Genomic DNA, 20,840 nt, shown 5'->3' on the forward strand with positions numbered 1-20,840 from the left:
TCTTGGAGAAATAACTTGCACACTTGCAACTGATCAAAAAGGTCATCAATTCTCGGAAGAGGATACTTATTTTTGACTGTGACCTTATTAAGATGACAATAGTCAATGCACATACGCAAAGAACCATTTTTCTTTCGCATGAATAGAACAGGTGCGCCCTAATGAGAGACACTAGGCCTTATGAAACTTTTATCTAAAAGATCTTTGAGTTTCTCTTTTAACTCCTTAAGCTCTACAGGTGCCATGCGGTATGGCGGAATAGAAAAAGGTTGAGTGTCGGGAAGAAGGTCAATCCCGAATTCTATCTCTCTATCCGGAGGTACCCCTGGGAGATTTTCTGGAAAAAAATCAGGAAACTTATTAACAATGTTGACTGACTGAATAGTTAGAGCCTCAGACTTAGTGTCTTTAACTCTAAATAGGTGATAGATGCAACCTTTGGATATTAGCTTTTTGGCTTTGAGATGGGAGATAAAATGACTCTTGGAGATACTGAACTCCTGGACCACTCAAAAACTGATTCATCAGGGAACTGAAACTTGACCACACGAGTACGACAGTCTATGGACGCATAACAAGAATGAAGCTAATCCATACCCAGAATAAGGTTGAAATCCATCATGTCTAACCAAATCAGAAAATATGACTCTATGATGAATAGTAATAGGAGAATTTCTGTACACTTGCTTAGCAACAACTGACTCCCCTATTGGAGTAGAAACTAGGAAAGGCTCAGGAATCTTTTTGGGACTCATTTTGAAATTAACAGCTACAAGTGGGGTCACATAAGAAAAGCTTAACCCAGGGTCTAACAACACATAAACATCAAAGAAAAAGATGCAGAGCATACCAGTAACAACATCAGGAGAGTCCTCCTGCTCCTGATGGGATGGTAAGGCATAGAATCTGTTCTGGCACTGACCGCCAGTAGTGCTAGAAGAAGTTCCCTTAGTAGGGGCGGGACGGGCTATTGGAGATGGTGCACTAGTAGTCTGTGCCTGAGGTCGGGCATCTTTGTTCCCCTGCCTAGCATGCGGACAATCTCTAAGTCTATGGCCCAGCTTGCCACAACCAAAACAACCCCTCTGATCTGCCAAGTACTCATCGGGATAATCCTCACTACACTTAGCACAAAGAGGATAGTGGGGTCTGTTACTTACACTATTCTGCGACCTAGACATAGAAAACCTGTTCCCTTGCTCCTGCCTATCTCTAGGAGCGGGAGCACTAGTTGATGAAGGTGCTGGCATAGAAGAACGACTCTGGAACTATAGGCGATTCTCTCCATAGGACCTAGCCTGACTATACTCATATTACTCAGATCTAGTCCACTTATTACCCCTCACTTTATCTCTCTCCCTTATCTTATCCACCTCTATCTACGGTGTATATATCATCAATCTAGACAGATCCATAGCCCTATTCAACATTGTAGTCATACACTCTTTTATCACCAAACCAGAAACACCTGTCATGAACTTGCTCATATTAGCTCGGGTGTCAGCAATTAAATCAGGAGCATACTTGGCTAAATGGTTGAACTTTAAGCAGTACTCTTTAACAGTCATGGAGCCCTACCTTAAGTTCATAAACTCTTTAATCTTTGCTTCCCTCATCTCAAGAAGAAAGAACTTGTGTAAGAATACATCTTAGAACACCTGCCAAGTCATAGGAGCAATACCCTCTCCTCTACCCTTCTTACATACTACAACCCAGTCATAAGCAATGTCTTTCAACCTGTAAGACGCCAGCTCAACACTTTTTTCCTCAGAAATATGCATTACGTATGTGATCTTCCTTACCTCCTCAAGGTATAACTGTAGGTCCTCACCTGCCTTAGATCCATAAAACTCTGGCGGATTCATCTGCATGAAATCACGAATCTTAGCAGCAGCTAAATCACCTCCCTATTGATTTGGAATTATGGCCTAGTTATTGGCCTAAACAGTAGTGGTGACTGCTTGGGCTAACACCTGAAAGGCCGCTCGAAACTCAGCATTAGACAGTCTCATTCAAGGGATCGACAGGCTGGGGCTGCTCATTATCATTTCTACGGGCATTCACTCTTCTAGGAGGTATTTTCTGAAATATGAGAGCATAAATTATTAGATAGGAAGGAAAATGTGGGCACGATAGAATCTGAAAGAAAGAAACATCTTTTTTCTAAAATGTCTTGTAGCCTCTTGCTCATAGATATGATGCGCTACATACCAATGATCAAGACTCTACTTAATGCAGCTTGTCAGACTCCCTAGGACTCCTAAAATCTTAGGCTCTGATATCAAGTTTGTAACGACCTGAAATCCCCTCCCGGGACATCACACGATTCTTAAGGCTATAAGCAGCCCCAAGCTAATCCTTTGAGCCTATTACTACATATAATAACTCATTCCGAGATAAAATAAACAAAATACTAGAACTGTCATATTAAATAACAGGAAATATGAAGAAAATACTCTGTCCAGACCACCACAATACTAGAAATCTCAATATGCTAACAATCTGATAACTAGTCTGACAAAGCCTCTACTACTCCATGAACTAGAGAGCTATTGGGACAGGTCCCCAATTGACTCAAACTAAACTGAAAGCAATAACGTATCTACTAAAATACTGAAATGTCTGAAGATAGGTCCTCTAACCATAAGGACTCACCACTGTGGAGATGTAGACAAAGGTACTTGGGAATCACTGACGAGGCTAGAACTGAGTACCTGAACCTACATTATAAGACAATGTAGTACATAGACATATATGTGGATCAGCACTTAGGAATATACTGAGTATATGGGGGTGTATTCATTTACATAAAATAATATCAATACTCTTTAATCAAATCACGTATGCAGTTAGGAATGACTCACATAGCTTGAATAAGTCTAAAATGTAAAGCTCATAAATCATGGATAATGAAGCATGTAACACAAATCTCGTGAGTCAATATACGTTAGCTTTAAAATCTATACTCTCTTGTTATTCTCAATACTCAAAGACTAAAGAAAGCTTTAGACAATACTATCAAACTCATATTCTTATATCATGGAGAGTAAAACTTCTTTAAAACTCAAGAACTCAGAACTCTTTTAGACTCGGGACACTTAGAACTCAGGATTATATAACTTTGGTTTAAAAACTAATTATTTACTCTTACTAGTAGAGAAAGCTACCTTCTTCTTGGGAAAATTTTATTTAAGAAACTATTCTGAAAAATCTTACTATTAGGGAAAAATACATAAAATCAGTTTATTTACTGTTTACTAGCAAGGAGGTTCTCTTAACTGATATAAACCATGCGAGCTACATGGAGTCCAACGCCTTTTCCTCTTAAGGAAGAAACCTCACGTTGGGAGAGGCATCATACTCTTGCCAGGGAGTATAACCTCAACACAATGATCACTTATCTCGGCCTCGGGCCTATAAATCTCAATCCTACAGTGGCATGTAGTTTTGGGGTATGAAACCGTAGTAACTTACCCAACTCGGTGCTAAATACTATCCCCATTAGTTAGCTACACTCATCTCATGGAAATCCACTTTAAAATAATCTCATGGTTCATGAATAACCCAACTATAAAATCTGAAATCTCATTTAGTAAAGTGGATTTCAAACATACTATGACCATTAAGGTCAAAACCTTCTCAATGATCTCAAAATGCTCAAATCATGGGTGCTTATAGCACAAAAGTTCATAACAACTGAAATCTTAAGTAGGGTTTAATGACCCATAATTCAATCTCTAGTTAAGACTCATCAAAATGCATACTAGATATCATATGGATTCATAAATCGTATAGAAATCTGGAATTTTCAGCAATTTATCTTAAAATGTCAACATGCTCATGTACTTCAATTTCTAGAACATTAGAACTATTAAAATCTCAAGGAATAATAACATGGGGTACAAACTCATACTTCAATTTCATAATAAGACATGAAAAATCATATATTCTTGTAATTAAAACAACTTTTGGGCACAAGGACGAAAGAAGTGTCCTTGTTCAAACCCCACATACCTTAAATTGTGACTTAGATGAACAAACTTGCTTGAGACTTTTATTCTTACTCTTTGAGAGAGGGTTCTTGAAGCCTTTGACTTGGGAAACTTGAATCTCAACTCAATTTGTAAAATCTATGGTGAACTCTTGAATTTCTTGGAGAAAGATTTTGGGTTTGTTCTTGAGGAAAAAACCCTAGCCTTTGGATGTTTTGGGAGATAATGAAGTTATCTGCTTCATTGAGGATATAAATGGCTGTTAAAATGCTGGGAAAAAAACAAAAATCCCTTTTTAAAACAACTTAAAATTACTTATTAGGATGTGCGATGGTGGGGTGCGACGGTCCATCGAGGGCCCGACGGTCCGTCGGTTCTGACCATCGCACCTGGGCCAGAATCTTACTTTCTATCTCAACTGCGATCGTAGGGTACGATGGTCTGTCGATAGTCCGATGTTCCATCGGCCATCTCCATCAAACTTGGCCAGTGATTCAGTATTCTGCCTCGTTATAATGGTCTGGGCGATGGTCCGTCGGCACCTTTCATCGTACCTAGGCGGTTGAAACTCCCTTCTGTAATTTGGCCATATTTTCTCACTCCGACATCAGATTTTGACCAAAATGGTATCATTGGAAATATAATTCAATTCCCCACATAATAGAAAGACATTTTTAGGAAAATTCAACAAGGTTTAAACACTAATCACTTGAGAAGTCACTTCTCAATCTTTTAGGGTTGGAATCACACTTCACTTGACAGGTTATAAGGCTCAGACTACGAGGAAACTTTATAGGGTCTTACACCTGCCAAATCATAGGAATAATATTCTCACCTCTACCATTCCTTTATATCACTACCCAATTATATGCTACACCTTCAATCTATAGGATGCCAACTCTACACTCTCCTCCTAAAAAATATGCATAATATGGGTTATCTTCTTCACCTTATCTATATAAAGTTATGGGTCCTCACCTGCCTTTGAACCCAAAAACTCTGGCGGATTTATCCTCATGAAGTCTCTAATTCTAGCTACCGCTAAATCCCCATTCTACTGTAGTGGGACTGCAGCCTGATTCTGATGATTGCCTTGAACATTGGCATTCACAGCTTAGGTTAACGCCTGAAAGACAGCCCTAAACTTGGCATGGGGTATATTCTCATTCAGAGGATCGATGGGCTGGGGTGGCTGGTTATCATTTATATGGGCATTAGCTCGACGGGGAGGCATTTTCAACTGTCACGTAAGAGCACGAGTTAATAGCAAATAGAGATATTATAAGCACGATAGATCATGAAAGATAAAGATAATTTGATTTCCTAAGAACATTCCGCAGCCTCTTGCTCATAAATGTGGCGCGCTTCACACCCATGATCAAGACTCAATGTAACGCAGCTTGTCTGACTCCCTAGGACTCTTATAAACCTTAGGCTCTGATACCAAGTTTGTAACACCCCAAAACCTTATCCCGAGATGTCACACAGTGTTCAAGATTACGAGTAGCCTTGAGGTAACCTTGTCTGCCTGTTACTAAATTTGAATCTCATAATAAAGAAAATATAGACATAAGAGCCATTCTAAATACGAAAAACTATCTTAATATAATATCTGAAATAATGTCTGAAATTTCAGTACTGAATAAGCTGAATCAAAACTAGTAGTTTGACAAGACTCTACTACTAATACTAGAGAGTCACTGGGACAGACCCCTAGCTAACTCAAACTGTCTGAAAAGAATACTGAATCATACTACTAAGCTGCAAAATATGAATGATAAGTCCCCAAACTATAAGGACTCACCAATTGTCTGATGTAGATAAAGATGCTTAAACTACTCATGCTACTGATACTGAGCACCTGAACCTGCATTATAAGACAATGTAGCACATAGACATATATTTGGATCAGTACTTTGAGGATGTACTGAGTATATGGGGGTAAAATGCATAAGTAAAACATCATCTCGTCATCATAATTTATAAAACAATGCATGCTAAATGTAAATGACTCACATAAGCTGGAATATCTAAAATACTGAGATAAGAAGAAACAAATCATACTTTATAAATCTAATGAGTCATAACATTTAGTTCTAAAAGTTGTACTTGTATTCTCTCTTTAAAATATATTGTCTAAGTGTAGAAAGGACTCACTCTTAAATCTAAAATCTGAAAGCTAGAATCTGTAGCTAATATCTTTCTGTAAAGAATAATCTAAATAAAGTTGTAAGCCTTTACACCTAGTTTTCTAAAAGATTTATTTTATTATTTTCTGATGAAACTATTCTAAAAATCTTTACCATTAAGCTGTAAGGAAAATACTTTATGTTAAGGCTTTAGGGAGGTTCTTCTAACCGACATAAACCATGCAAGTTATATGGAGTCCAACGTCTCGTCCTCCTAAGAAAGAAACCTCACATTGGGAAGAGGTGTCATAATCTTGCCAGGGAGTATAATCTTAGCTTAAGTGATCACTATTTCAGCCCACTATGGGAACTTTAATCTCCATTCTACGATGGCATGTAGTTCTTGGGTATGAGACCTTGGAATTATACCAACTCGGTGATAAATACTACTCTCTTTAGTTTTCTACGCTCATCTTGTTGGAAATCCACTTTAAAACTAGCATAAGGGTTTATTATGAAACCAATTATGCACTTATCTGAATCAATCTGTAAATGAAACTATTTTGATTTCTGTAATTTGTAATAAATCCGTACAGTAGATTCCAAAACTTAGCTGATTATTAAAAGATCAAAGCTTTGCTGAAAATCTGTAAATAATCTGATAATAGGATGTTAAAAGCATTATCTTTCTTGAAACAATAATATCAATCTTGGGGTAGTAACCCATGCTTCAATATCATGTCAAAATATCAAAATAATCAATCATTCTTGATATTGAAAACAATGATAGTTTATCTCAAAATCAGTAAATTACTGAATTAGGTATGAAAATATGAAAATAGACATGCAATTCATCTTCTAAAACACTTGAAATCTCATAATCTTGCAAATAGCAATAATGGGGTATAAATCCTAATTCAAATCTCATGAATCTTCATTCAAAATCATATGAATTTGTAATTAAAACTTGGTTTTAGGTACAAGGATGAAAGAAGATCCTTGTTCAAAAACCCCACATACCTTGATAGATGATTAGATGGAGAAACCTGAATTATTGATTCATATTTGAGTTCTTGAAGATGAGTTTTTGATTATCTTATCTTGGGAATCCTCAATCTTAGGCTTTCTTTGGAGAAACTATGAAGGATCTTTATTTTTTAGAGAAGAAGCTTTGGAGCTCTAGGGTTTTTCTTTGAGAGAGAATGGATGAAATTAGGCATAAAGTGCCTCGAATATGATTAATTCCTTGGTTTGGACGAATTGGGGCCTTGGGGATTGACCGAAATACCCCTATTAAACTCTAAGTCGGAACTGAAGAACGTATTATTTTTCTGAATTGGTAGGCCACCGCAACGCGCCACTATCGCGGTGGCTCACTAAAATTTGGGTAATTGGGAATTGAGCAGACTCCACGACACGCACCATCGCGGTGCCCGTTTGGAATGCCATTTTGGCCATTGGCGCGACGCTCCACTATCGCGTTGGGCTACTAGATTTTGGCAAATAGGAAAGGGATATTTCCGCAATGCGCCAACATCACGGAGGTCCACTAAAATGTGACGATTGTCACTTTACCCTCCTCTGCGATGCGGTGGGTGCCCAGGTGGCATATTATTAACTTAAAAATGCTCTAACTTCTCAACCGAATACGGAATTAGGCGAATTTAGTATCGTTGGAAAGCTTATTTAATTTCTCACATAATAAAAAGTCTAAATCCGGAAAATTTCACATGAAATAAATATTCTCCATTTTGGAAGTTATTCCTCAACATTCTAGGAACAAATTTAAGCTAGGAAAAATGTGGGGTACTACAGTAATCTACCCTCTTATCTTAAAAACTACATCTGCAACACTATTTATCTTATTAATGTCACTGAATCTTGTTACCCCATTACACCCACTAGTTTATTAGTTTCTACCCTCCCTACCCCTAATCAAGCCATGTATAATTCTATTCTCTCTATCATTGAACCTAGCACTTATTTTCAGGCATGTACATATCCAGGTTAGGTACAGGAAATGCAAGATGAGATTGATGCTTTAATACTCAATCAAACTAGGAAAGTTGTTCATTTTCCACAAAGAAGAAAGGTCCTGCCTTGTAAGTGGGTCTATAAAGTAAAGCAACATGTAGATAGATCTCTTGAGAGGTTAAAGAAACCCTTAGTAATTAGAGGTGATATCCAACAAGAAGGGGTTGATTTCGAAGAAACCTTTTCCGTAGGTCAAAATGACCACCATCAAATGTTTATTGGCAATTGCAACCAAAAAATGGCAGATTTCATAATTTAATGTGAATAGTGCCTTCTTGCAAGGAACTTTACGAGAAGAGGTCTATATAAAATTCCTTATAGGCATAAAAACCCCTCAATCTAACATGGTTTGTCGACTTAAGAATTTTCTCTATGGTTTAAAGAAAGCCTCCAGGAAATGGTATGTTAGGATTGTCGGAGCCTTAAACTTCAAGGGTTAAAGAATCTCTCTCAATGACTTCTCCTTATTCTTTTAACATTCAGGTGATTTTATCTCTACCATAATTATTTATGTCGAATATATTTTAATCATAGGAGATGCTACTGATGAAATACATAATCTTAAGGAGTTTCTTCGTACTGAGTTTAAGATCAAGGATCTCAATTCACTATATTATTTTTTGGGCACAGAAATTCTACAAGAAGGGCAGGGGATTATAATGAGTCAACAGAACTATATCTTGGATTTTCTCAATGAATTTGATGTCTCACATCTTCCTCCATATTTTTCTCCATTGGATCCTGTTGTCAAGTTCTCTGCGGATTCAGATAATCCAATGTCAGATCCTACGTTTTAGTGACATATCACTGAAAAACTCAATTATCTAACTCATACTAGACCGGATCTATGTTCTGTTATCTTGAATCTCAGTCAATTTATGCAATGTCCTAGCGTGGAACATTTCAAAGCAGGTATGAGAATGATAAGTTACCTAAAAACTTATCCAAATCAAGAGATTTTACTTGATCCTTCACCCTTTTTTTCTCTCAATGCTTATTGTTATGTTGACTAGGTTTTTTGTAGTGCTACACGTTAGTCAGTCGGTGGTTTTTCTATTAGTTTGTGAGGTTCACCGGTCTCCTGGAAGTCAAAGAAATAATCTTTCATTTCTCTTTCGTTTGTGAAAATGATATCGGTCAACGAGGAGATTAGTTGCAGAATTGACCTAGTTAACAAAATTACTTATCGATCTATCTGTTTCTCCACCTCTCCATATTCCAATTCACTCTGACAGTCAAAGCAACCCTCTATATTAATCGAAATTTATTTTTTCATGAACGAAACACATCGAACTCGACTGTCATTTTGTTCGCCAATAGTATCTCTCAGGCTTAATATCATTTTCATTTGTTCCTTCTAAAAACCAACTCTTTGATATCTTCACAAAATTCGTTGTTGGACCTCTTCAGAGTTAGAACTTGTGCAAGTTAGGTGTCATTTCACTCCCCTCCAACTTGAGGGGGTGTTAGAAATGAAGATGAACAAGGTTCATCATCTTAATCTCACTCTTACTCGATGAAAAAACAAAATGCAAATCTCAAACCAAAAGTCATCTCTAGAAGATATCAAAAAGTTGCTCCACCATACTGTGTAGACAAAAGAATGAACACATCACTAGATATAAAGTAGCTCCAACATGGATCAACATTTGGGCCTTATAAACAACCAAAACACAGATAGCTCAACATTAATTAAGCAGCAAATAAAAGGACGACCCAACTTCAGCTAAACGTCCCAACTATAGCTGAATAGATAAAATATCAAGTATACATAGTATATAATTTTTCTACTTTTCTAGCATTGTAAAAGCATATAATTAGTTTAGCCCAACCAATTATAAATAGGACAACTGGATAATTAGTTAGAATTGAAGATTCTTTTTCATTCCATTAGCTTGTATAAATAAATGTGATTGATGATGAATATAGAGAAGAAAATTTTCCAAATATTGTCTCTTATTTTAACATCTTGTGAGTATAGTTTGTGAAGCTTGGAGGATTTTATTTCTAATAGAGGCACTCTAAAACAATAACTGGGGAATCTTAGTAGCTTAGTTGATTAGTTACCTGAACTTTCATCTTGTTGGTGAGGGTTCGATTTCCACATTGTAATCCCCTCCCCCATTTCCCTTCCCCTGCCCCCAATTTTAGAAAAAAAAAAATCTAAAACAATAATCATATAAAAGGCAAAGTCACATCGTGCAGTGTCAAGTGGCAAAAAATTAATACACTGCTCGAATCTCTTCAACAAAAATTACACTATATATAAATTAATCCTAATAACACTATATTTTAATTCGCACGAATCGTATGAAAAGTCTTTAACCCTGGGATATACTTGTAATCAATTTTCTATGAGTGGTGTCCATATTTAAAAGGAGTGAAAAAAGATCGAAACAGTGTAATAACATCTTATTTGAAAAAAACACTACTTTAATCATAAAACACAATTTAAATAAGTCAATAACTTTTTTCGATAAGTTATTCACTTTTTGAAATGAATCAATGATAACTTAACTTTTATTAGGGTCGTTTGACTACGTGAGATGAGATCATGATTTAAAATTAAGATATAAAATCATATGAGATGAAGTTGAAGTTCTGTTTGAATATCCAATTTGGGATTTTATGTTATACTTTTTTTTTATAAAACAAAATAACCCCATAAGTTATGAGAACTGTCAAGATTGTCCCAATTCTTTATATAATTTTACCAAATAAGCAAAAATTCTAACAAAAATATAATACATTGTCACAAAACAATTTTTAAAATAATATTTATTGATCAAATGATAAATTTGGTAAACAATAAATGATAAAGTAGGGGTTGATTTGAAAAAGTAACAAATTTTATAGGTGTATGACTAGGAGTGGACGTTTGGTACTTCGGTTCGTGTTCGTTTTTTATTTCATTTTTCTCGATTTTCGGTTATGAAATTAGGTGTATCAAAAATCGAACCAAATTAGTTCGATTCGGTTTAGTTTTTGTAAATTTCGGTTCTGTTCTATTTCAGTTTAATAATTTTGATTTTTCAATTTTGGACCTGTTTAATAGGCTAAATTATATTTGTAAATCGGACTAGTTTAACTTTCTTATATTAAATAAAAATCAATATAAACTTATAAAGTCTTCTAGGTGACAAATGAGAATAATCACTTCCAATGCAAAAATCAGATGGAGAATTATATATTAACTTTCATTTGCAAAAGTCAATGCAAAATGTAGCTTTCGATTTCGTTGCTAAGTATATATATATATATATATATATATATATATATATATATATATATATATATATATAAGAAAAAAATTAAAAAGTATATTAAAAATTTTGATTTATTTCGGTTTAAATCAAAAATCGAATTACGTCAACCTAAAAATTGAAAATTGAACCAAAATATCGAATTTATAAAAAAATAAATCAAAATTGAATCGAAAAATCAAAAAATCGAAATCGAAAAATTGAAATAATTCGGTTTGGTTCGATATTTTGGTTTTTTGGTATTTATGTTCACCCCTATGTTTGAACATGAAAATAAAAAAGAATTGGAGTTGAAGTTGGAGACGGAGTTGTGTTTGGTCATATCTTTTTGAAAAGTTTTTTATAACTTTATTAAAGTTGAAGTCGAAGTTGTGTTTGGTCATATCTTTCTGAAAAGTTTTTTTTTAACTTCAAATGTGAAGTTGAAATTAGAAAAAGTGAAATCAAGTTGAAACTTGTTTTCACTTTTTCAAATAGAACTCAAATTGTATTTGGAATTTTTATGGTCAAACATCATCTTTTAATAAAATGAAAGAAAAGAAATCGAGAAAAAAGTTAATATTTATCATGACCAAACGGGGCTATTGTTTGTGAGAGTAATGATTAAATGAGATATAAATAGTTAAAGATCGGTAAAATTAATTATACGAACCATAAATATGAAATAAATAGTTGATAAATATAAATAGTGGGGTTCGTTTTACAAAATATAAACGTGTGAATTAATTTTTGTATTTGAACAATTTTAAATCATGATTTGAGAAATTCTCAAATCATTTCTCAAATCATGTTTTTTTGGAGAATTTAGAATTTTATGTCATGAGATGAAATCGCATGACCAAACACTAATTTCATCTCATAATTTCATATTATAGATATCAAATTGTATATCCAAACATCTACTTACAGGTGATACTAAAAAATTTGTTGTTAGACTATTTTCACTGAAAAATGCGCAACTATATTTTTGAGAGATGATAAAAAAAAAAAAGAATTGGCTAAACCATATAGGAAGACTAACCATCCCTTTTTCATTTGATGGTTAAGTGGTTTTATTTCTTTTTATATATGCAAAATAAATTTGTCTGCATCTTATTATCGAAAGTGAAATTTTCCGACGAAGACATCATTTTGCCAAAGATGCATCCGCCTCTGTTTCTGTGGTGTACGTAATCAAATGATACTGCTCTTGATAAAGCTTAATAATGCTTAGGGTGCTATGAAGAGATGAATATAAGTAAAAATTTGTTCATTTACTCATTGGTTATTTAACTGCACTTTGGGAGACTAGTTGAAATCTAAGCTGCTCGAACCATATAAAAATGTTGCCGCACCCATGTAGGATCCTCAAAATTGCACTACTTTAGAAAGATCCGACACGCACCTGGTGAAATGTTTGAAGAGTCTGAGCAACATAGCTTGAAATGTTCCAAGTACACTTAGATTGCAAGTTGCTCAACATTTTTGCCTTCCCCTATATTCATAGTGTAATTTTCCAATAAGAAAAACAGAAAAGATTGAACTAGAAAATTGAGGCAACAGATACATTTTATTGACCTGAATATTAGAGTAAACTAGACACTTTGTCTGTGCTGATTTAGTTATCAGTTGAACCTCATTTGTATGTAATTTCGGTTTGTTGTGTCCCAAAGATATGGAGATCTTTGTTAATTATATAAATGAAAAGTGTAAATGTAGAGTTTTGCAGTCTGAGATGCTGGTTATTAACAGAAAATGCAACGGTATATATGAGCTTGGATCCATATACTCATTATGGACGAACTCCATCGTGCACCAAGGAATTATTAATCAAGGCCATGTGATGGCGAATGAAAATTCTAGTGTAGCTTCAGTTGATTTTAGTAGATTAAGAGATGCACGAATCAAAGTGATTACAGGAGTTGAGGAAGAACGCTGCAGGAAAATTAGAGAAGTTTATATACATTAAATGTTACTGATAATGATCTGTAGTCTTGTAGGTTGTTTCGACGCTACAGTCTTCACTTTTGTTCTATTTGAATCATTAACAAATACTGGAACTAAGAATCTGTGTAAGTTTTTATTGTCACTGAGTGAAAATATAAGTTATCTGGCGTAAAACTATTATCCATCTAATTCGCTGTGAAATGTGTTTTATATCTTCTTTTTTTTTTTTTTTTTTTTGTGTGTGTGTTAAAATTTTGTTTTCTTGCCGTAAAACTTTTTTCCTTCTAATTCGTTGTGAATTTTTTTTTTTTTCTTTTTTTTTTTTTTTTTTTTTTTGTGTGTGTATCTGACTATCTTATCATCGCACCCTACTGTAATTGATGCTCTCATCATGCATTTGCATTCACAAGAAGTTTATTTAAATTATCTTGAATAATCTTCAGCTTAATACATTTGCAAACTTTAGTGTTGGGCTCGTGCACAACACAGGCAACCACAACTAGAAATACAAATAGAGGAAGAAGGAACCAACATACTGTCAACGGGGGTTGGACGGAAAAGCAAGAAAGTGAGCTTTTTGTTGTCAGCGAATGGAGTTCTTGGCATATCTTTGCTGCTTCTATTGGTCTTTTCCCCTGCTGATAGCTTTGGAAGAAAAATCCAACAAAACTCTTAACATTCTTGTACGCTCTTGGCCTTTCCTCATTGATAAGCTTATCCACTGGTCCGATTTCAACATCTACATCTGGCATAATGAAAACAGCAAGGGTGTTTCTTTCTCGTTCTGCGTTTGTCACCACCCTGTGCATGGGGCTCTTAAAGATGTCATTGCTCATTATCTGCAAAGAACAACAATTCTGAGAATTTTACATGCTGTACAACATTTTGTTGGAAAATATTGGAGATAGTAATGCTAAAGAACAGTTAGAGCTTGTTTGGATTCGCTTATCTTACCTCAACTTGATCTCCAACATTAACAAGGAAACCATAAGGGACAACAGGCACTCTGAACCATTGATCATCTTTGAGAACCTGAAGCCCCTCAACTTCTTTGTCTTACAACAGGATGGTAATGGCTGATGCATCAGCATGTTGTTTGACTCCGAGTATAACATCAGGCCTTGGACACGGAGGATAGAATTTGAACCTTGCGATCATCGTTTGGCGATCTCCACACTGGTCCAGAAAACAATTCTCCTCCACGTTCAATGATGTTGCCATGGCCTTCAGGAGGGACTCACTCAACAACTTCATATTCTTGATATATTCCTCTAAAACTTCCCTGCCAAATAGTAATTTGTTAGCCCTGTGCCTCAAACTTCTTCATTTCAGAGTAAAAGCAGAGAAGATATACCTAAAACATTCAGGTTTTTGGGGCCAGAATTGGATTTTTCTTATATCTTCAGGGAATACATTTAGATACAATCTACCATACCAATCAAGCCTTTGCTCATCAGTAAGAACTTTATCACTTCCGTATCCTTCAATCTGATAAGCTGTTCTGGCATATTTAAGCTTCTCTTCAGTAGGAAGAGCAAAGAACTGTTTGCTAATTTCATGCACTTTGTCAAGAAATGAATCTTCCATTCCGTGACTTATGACCTAAATTTCCAATACCATATGTTAAACGGATATTGCAACCAAGAGTGCGGAGAGTGTGTAGATTGGTGTTCACATACATTTCTTTTACTACCACTTTTAATATCATTCCCTTGTGATACCCTTTTTCATTTACTATTCTTAGCTGAAGCGGATCTAACATATAAATTTTAGTATAATTGCTCAGCAACAGTCGCACAAGTGGGAAATGTTAAGTTATGGTAGAGCAGGATCTAAGAGTTGGCTAGGTAATCATCCAAACTTTGCGTTTCACCATCACATATTCCACTTCCAACAATAAGGAAGTCATAATAAGTTAGATCGGACCCTCAAATGAATGTAATTTTGGACCCAAAAGCTAGAAAATAGATATGAGGATTGTCCAAACCTTATAAGGAGCCCAAAATTTTATTCATCTACCGATGTGGAACGTTCCATTCATCCTTCCGTCAATCACAAGCAGAGCCAAAAAAAGAAAACAAATCAGACCTGGAAGCAGCCACATGACTTGAGACCTGATTGAAGTTTGTTGAGCTCTTCTTGTCTGGCAGGGGATGTTGGTGAGATGAGAAGTCTAAGATCAACTTGTGGCACATCCAACAGGGGAGGAGAGGTATTGATTGAGCCTTGTGCATGAATATACTTTTCTGGAATTTCATTGCAATTTGCCAGTTCTTGTACTAACTGTTTCAGCCATGATTCTCTAAGAAGCAAATCTAGTCTACTTGCAGATCTTCTTGTTTGCTTTGTTTCTCTAATAGTACATCACATGAAAGAGATGGGGTGGTGGACTTATAGTAGGCGCTTGAAAATGAGTGGCCTGAAAATTTCAAATTTGGGAAACAGCATTAACAACCATGTCTTAACTCTGTTTTTACTACACTCTCCACGTTGATTAAGAAAAATAATTAATAATATGTCTAGTTTATCATAGTATCCTTATTAAATAATATTTACAATTTAATTTGAATGAAAAGTAATTAATGCAAAGGGTAAAACATGAAACAAAAAAAATTATCTTGTCTTGATTAAAGAAAAAAAATAAATAAAATGAGACATCAAATTAGAAAATTTAATACGAAGCGAGTATTAAAGTAGTATTTAAGTAAATTCAAGCATTTTTACCAGCCTCCCTCAATCCAACAAAAAAAAAAAAATGAAAAGAAAAATTCAGGCGTGAACATTATTCCCAAGTGTTCTTTGCAAAAATAACGAATAAAACTTCATCTTAACTCTAACTTCTAGATTTTAAATGAAGTGAAAAATATTTAGAATCCACTCCATCTCTTTCATTTTAGTTGTCTATCTTTCTAAAAATATTTGTTTCAATTTAGTTATTTTTTGATGATATCAAGAGAATTTTATTATGTTCTTTCAATACTATTCTTGATATTAAATGACTAAATAAAATATATTTATTCAAATTTATATTTTCAAGACATAATTAATAAGGCTAATTTGGTAAAATAAACTCCTAATTAAATTATTTTTATTTTTTTTTATAGATCAACTAATATAAAACAGAGGGAGTATGATTTTTCACTTTATTTATGAAGTTGAAAGTGAAGTTGTATTTAGTTATACTTTTTAAGAAGAATGTTTGGAAATATGTTTAACACTCCCTCTGTCTCAAATTACAAGTCTCAAATTTCTTAATTTGATTTCTCATTTTATTTTTATTTTTTTCATTAATCAAGACAAGCCAATTTTTCCCCATTATACCCTTAGTAATTGATTACTCCTGGTTACTAGTATTGAATTACTGAATCTTGAAAAATATTGCAAAAATTTTGGTAATCCTATAATCCTAATTATCCATACAAAAAGTGCTTTGGTATCAGTCATATAATAACTCCATCAATATTGGAACTACCAGCATGACCAAATCAATAGGGCAAAATGGTAAAGTTACATTACCAATCATTATTTTCTTAATAGCCGATCATCTTAATTTGAGACGGGTAATTTGAGGCGTTGGAGTATAACCTTAAAAGTAAAAAGTGAACTGAAAAACAGGTCATGAACTATTTTTTAAATTTAAAATATAACTTTAAGTTGAATTTAAAATTTTTATGATCAAATATTAATTTTCAAATAACGTAAGAAAATGTTCTTAAAAAAAAAGTCAGTATTTTTATGATCGAACGGTCCTTGTCGTTGTAGATGGACATTTTAACCAATTGGTCATAAAATCAGATTCTTTTTTTCATCGAATGAAGAAATATTTCTTGTTAGAAATTTATTTTTTTGTTAAAAATATTTTTTATTCTTTTTTAATTCTTGAATTATTTATTTTATAGAAATTTGGGGATTATACATAAGAACCCCCCTTAAACTTTACTCTCTCCGTTTTATAATAAATGAATTGTTGGATTTTGGCACACAAATTAAGGAAAAAACATTAAAGATATAAATTTAACGCAACTTTTCATTTTTACCCTAAAAAAAAGAAAAAGTTGACCTTATAATACCTTTTCAAAAGTTAATTGCTTGTCAAATCATAAGGATAAATTTGAAAAAAAATTCAATAATTTACTTATTTTGAAACACCAATAAATACATCAATAATTCACTTATTCCGAAACGGAGGAATATTTTTTGTTAATACTGCTAAACTGATGAAAGGCCAGTTCCTGCAAACTAATAATTCTGTGGGGATGAAAAGAACGGTCAATTCAGTGTAATTATTACTATAAATGGAGTATATTATATGGTGACATAGTTTTCTTATCTTTATTATTATAAATGGAGTATATTATATGGTGACATAATTTTCTAGATAAGCCTGTAATGAATAAGTTTGTAATTGGATTATATTGGCCTGTAAGAGTGCACCACAAGTTAAGAGGCTCTCACGATCCAAATCAGGGTCTGACCGTGATGGATATACAAGTCCATTGTAGATCAAAGACCATCCCTTTGCCTCATCATACAGAATCAAATACACTAACAACGAATGAATTTCGAACATATAACAAGATAGAAAAGATAAGCTCAAAGGAAATCTAAGATGTATGCACAACCAATACCTAATCCATAATATCCACAAAGTCTTCTAATAATCAAAATTAATCTAGTTGGGGAATGCCCCCGATGATAGCCAAAACAAGTTCAAAAGAAGGTCTATAACATAAGGAATCAAAACCATGAAATGAAGCTCTTCTGAATGATGGAAGTTCACCACTTCAAGTCTATTCACGATCAACTCGGAAAAAGTAGAAGTGTCTTCGAATCCTACATCGCGTGGGGATGCAGCGTTCGGGGATGGTTAGCGGGTTGAGCGCTAGCATATAACTCAGGGATAAGAGGATAAAGTAATGTCAAGATCTTAACCTGGGCTGTGTAGCATAATTTTCATAATGAGGCACACACAGACTATATGGGTCCAGCTCTCCCCCAACTGAAAGGGCCCCAACATATGTAGCTGCACGAACTAGAGAATAATCATATGCACATATGCACCATAGTGGACTCGAACCTCCTGGCATATATCAAAGGTGACTTAAGCACCTAGTTATTTAAAATGGAGAACTCGAACCACTCGGTCATTTAGACCCCCGCATCGGAAACCACAATTTTCATTATTGGTCCTGCGGGACCTCCACTTTCACTGTCCGATTACATAATCCTCTTTTAAGCCTAATTAAAATATTTAGCACACATTCCCATTAATTGAATCAATTCATTCATTAAGGTATCCCGTTGTTATCATCACAACCTCACTTGCACTATTAGCATTATCATGCCATGACAATTAACCATTCACATGGGGAAATTCAAAACCTCTCTAGGTTCAATTATTCATTCATATGGGGATTTCACAAACCCCAAGGTTCAATAAAATTAATATGTGGTTCATTGACCTTTTATGTCAATGCATTCGTGTAGGTGAGCTAGTCAAACCATGTGGCAAACCATACTCAATATCAATTTTACAATTTAGGTTGAGAGAAGACAATTTCCAAAATTATATATCAGGGAAAAATCATCAAATTAGGGAAGACCATGACTCCTTAGTTTATTCATCATGTTCATACATCCCAGAAGTTCAATTCTATTATTTGTACCTCTTAGACATGACTTGGCCCAAGAACCTCCCCAAAAAAATAAGTTACGTTCAATGGGCAAGTTTTGACATTACCACATTGTGTCTTAATTTATGAGATGTTCTATAAGTCTTGCCGTAGAGACAAGACTTAACTCAAAGATTTTCAAACAACAAGTTATGCCCTACGAGCAAGACTTGACACTAGCACATTGTATTTTGATTTATGAGATGTTCTACAAATTTTACCTTAGAGACAAAACTTATCCCAAAGGACTTCCCTTAAATTTACTGTGTCAACGGAAAAACGAAAAAGGGCCTAAACTGCCCTCCACCTATTGAAAGTGGTGCAAAAATGTCCTTCATCCATCTATTAAGCCTAAAATGCCCTTTCAGTCTACCTATTGGGGTAATATTGCCCTTCCATTTAACGAATCAACTTGACCCCACTTTATTAATAAGGTGTCTTTTTTTATTGGTCAAATAATTATTAATTATTAATTAAAATAATTAATTTGTTAAATAAAACCCTAATCCATCTAAGTCCTAATAACCCGACCCACCACTATCCGCCCAAATCTGTTGATCAATTCATGTCGTGCTTGCTACATATTCCTGTAACTAAGTTACAAAGAAGAAATTAATCCTTTACATGATTACTTGACTATATGATTAAGCAAACTACTACAAGATGGAGAACTTTGCTCACTATTCCATGGATCTTGTACTGAAACAGGGGAATAATCCTTTATTTTTTCCATCAAAAATACAGCTTTGATGTCCATTTCTTGCTTCTTAATTGGAAGATTTAATGGTTTCTCACTTACATCTAAAATTGATGAAATTTAAGATCCCTCTGATGTAGGTGTTATGTTATCTTCCGAATTCGCCCATTTGCTTAGCCTAAGTTGTTCCAATTCAATCGCCATTTCCATCATCGATGGCCTCATATCGCGGTGAAATGCTAAACACCTGAATGCCAACTCTTCTACCTTGTGAATAGATGAAAGTGTCCATTCATCCATATGTAACTTGATAAATGGATCGATAATTTCATCTAAGTTACCCTTTCCTATGTTGTTAATTGTCAGTACAGCCAAGTTTATTTCGTCTTGAGCACGAGCAAAGTCCCCTGCTTTTAGTCCAGTTATGATCTCATCAAGAACCACGCCAAAGCTGTAAACGTCGCTCTTATCATACAAATGAAAGTCCTAATGATACTGAGGGTCAAGATATCCCGGAGTTCCTTGTGATGCTGTAGAAATGTGCGATGATTCAACCATACCGAGTCTTGAAAGTCCAAAATCTACAACTGTTGACTTATAATTGTAATCCAAAAGTATGTTACTAGACTTGACATCTCTGTGATATATTGGAGGGTACAAAGCATTATGCAGATAAGCTACAGCTTGTAGATGCCCGACAATGAATTGATCAACGGATTGGGGTGGGTAGTGATGGGTCGGGTTATTAGGACTTAGATGGGTTGGGATTTTATTTAACAAATTAATTATTTTAATTAATAATTATTTGTCCAATAAAAAAAAAGATACCTCATTAATAAAGTGGGGTCAAGTTGATCCGTTAAATGGAAGGACAATTTTGCCCCAATAGGTAGACTGGAAGAGCATTTTAGGCCCAATAGGTGAAGGGTAGTTTAGGCCCTTTTCCGAAGAAAAAATATCCCTTTGCGGATTATCTACTTTTCTATTTATTAGAAAAATATAATGAAAGTTAAGAAAAAAAAAAGAAGAAAAAAATAGAGAAAAAAGACTGAGACAAAAAAGAAAAAAAGAGGAGAAAAAAATAAAGGTTAAGAAAAAAAGAAGAACAAAAAATTGAGAAAAATAAG

The 20,840-nt window shown here is 34.4% G+C and overlaps 1 pseudogene; it reads right to left on the minus strand.

Moving 5' to 3' along the window:
* Window positions 1-2,060: 2,060 nt before the first annotated feature.
* Window positions 2,061-15,705, minus strand: LOC107844408 (annotated as a pseudogene).
* Window positions 15,706-20,840: the final 5,135 nt, after the last annotated feature.

This window comes from Capsicum annuum, chromosome 10 (assembly GCF_002878395.1).
Source record: "Capsicum annuum cultivar UCD-10X-F1 chromosome 10, UCD10Xv1.1, whole genome shotgun sequence".
Lineage (NCBI taxonomy): Eukaryota > Viridiplantae > Streptophyta > Magnoliopsida > Solanales > Solanaceae > Capsicum > Capsicum annuum.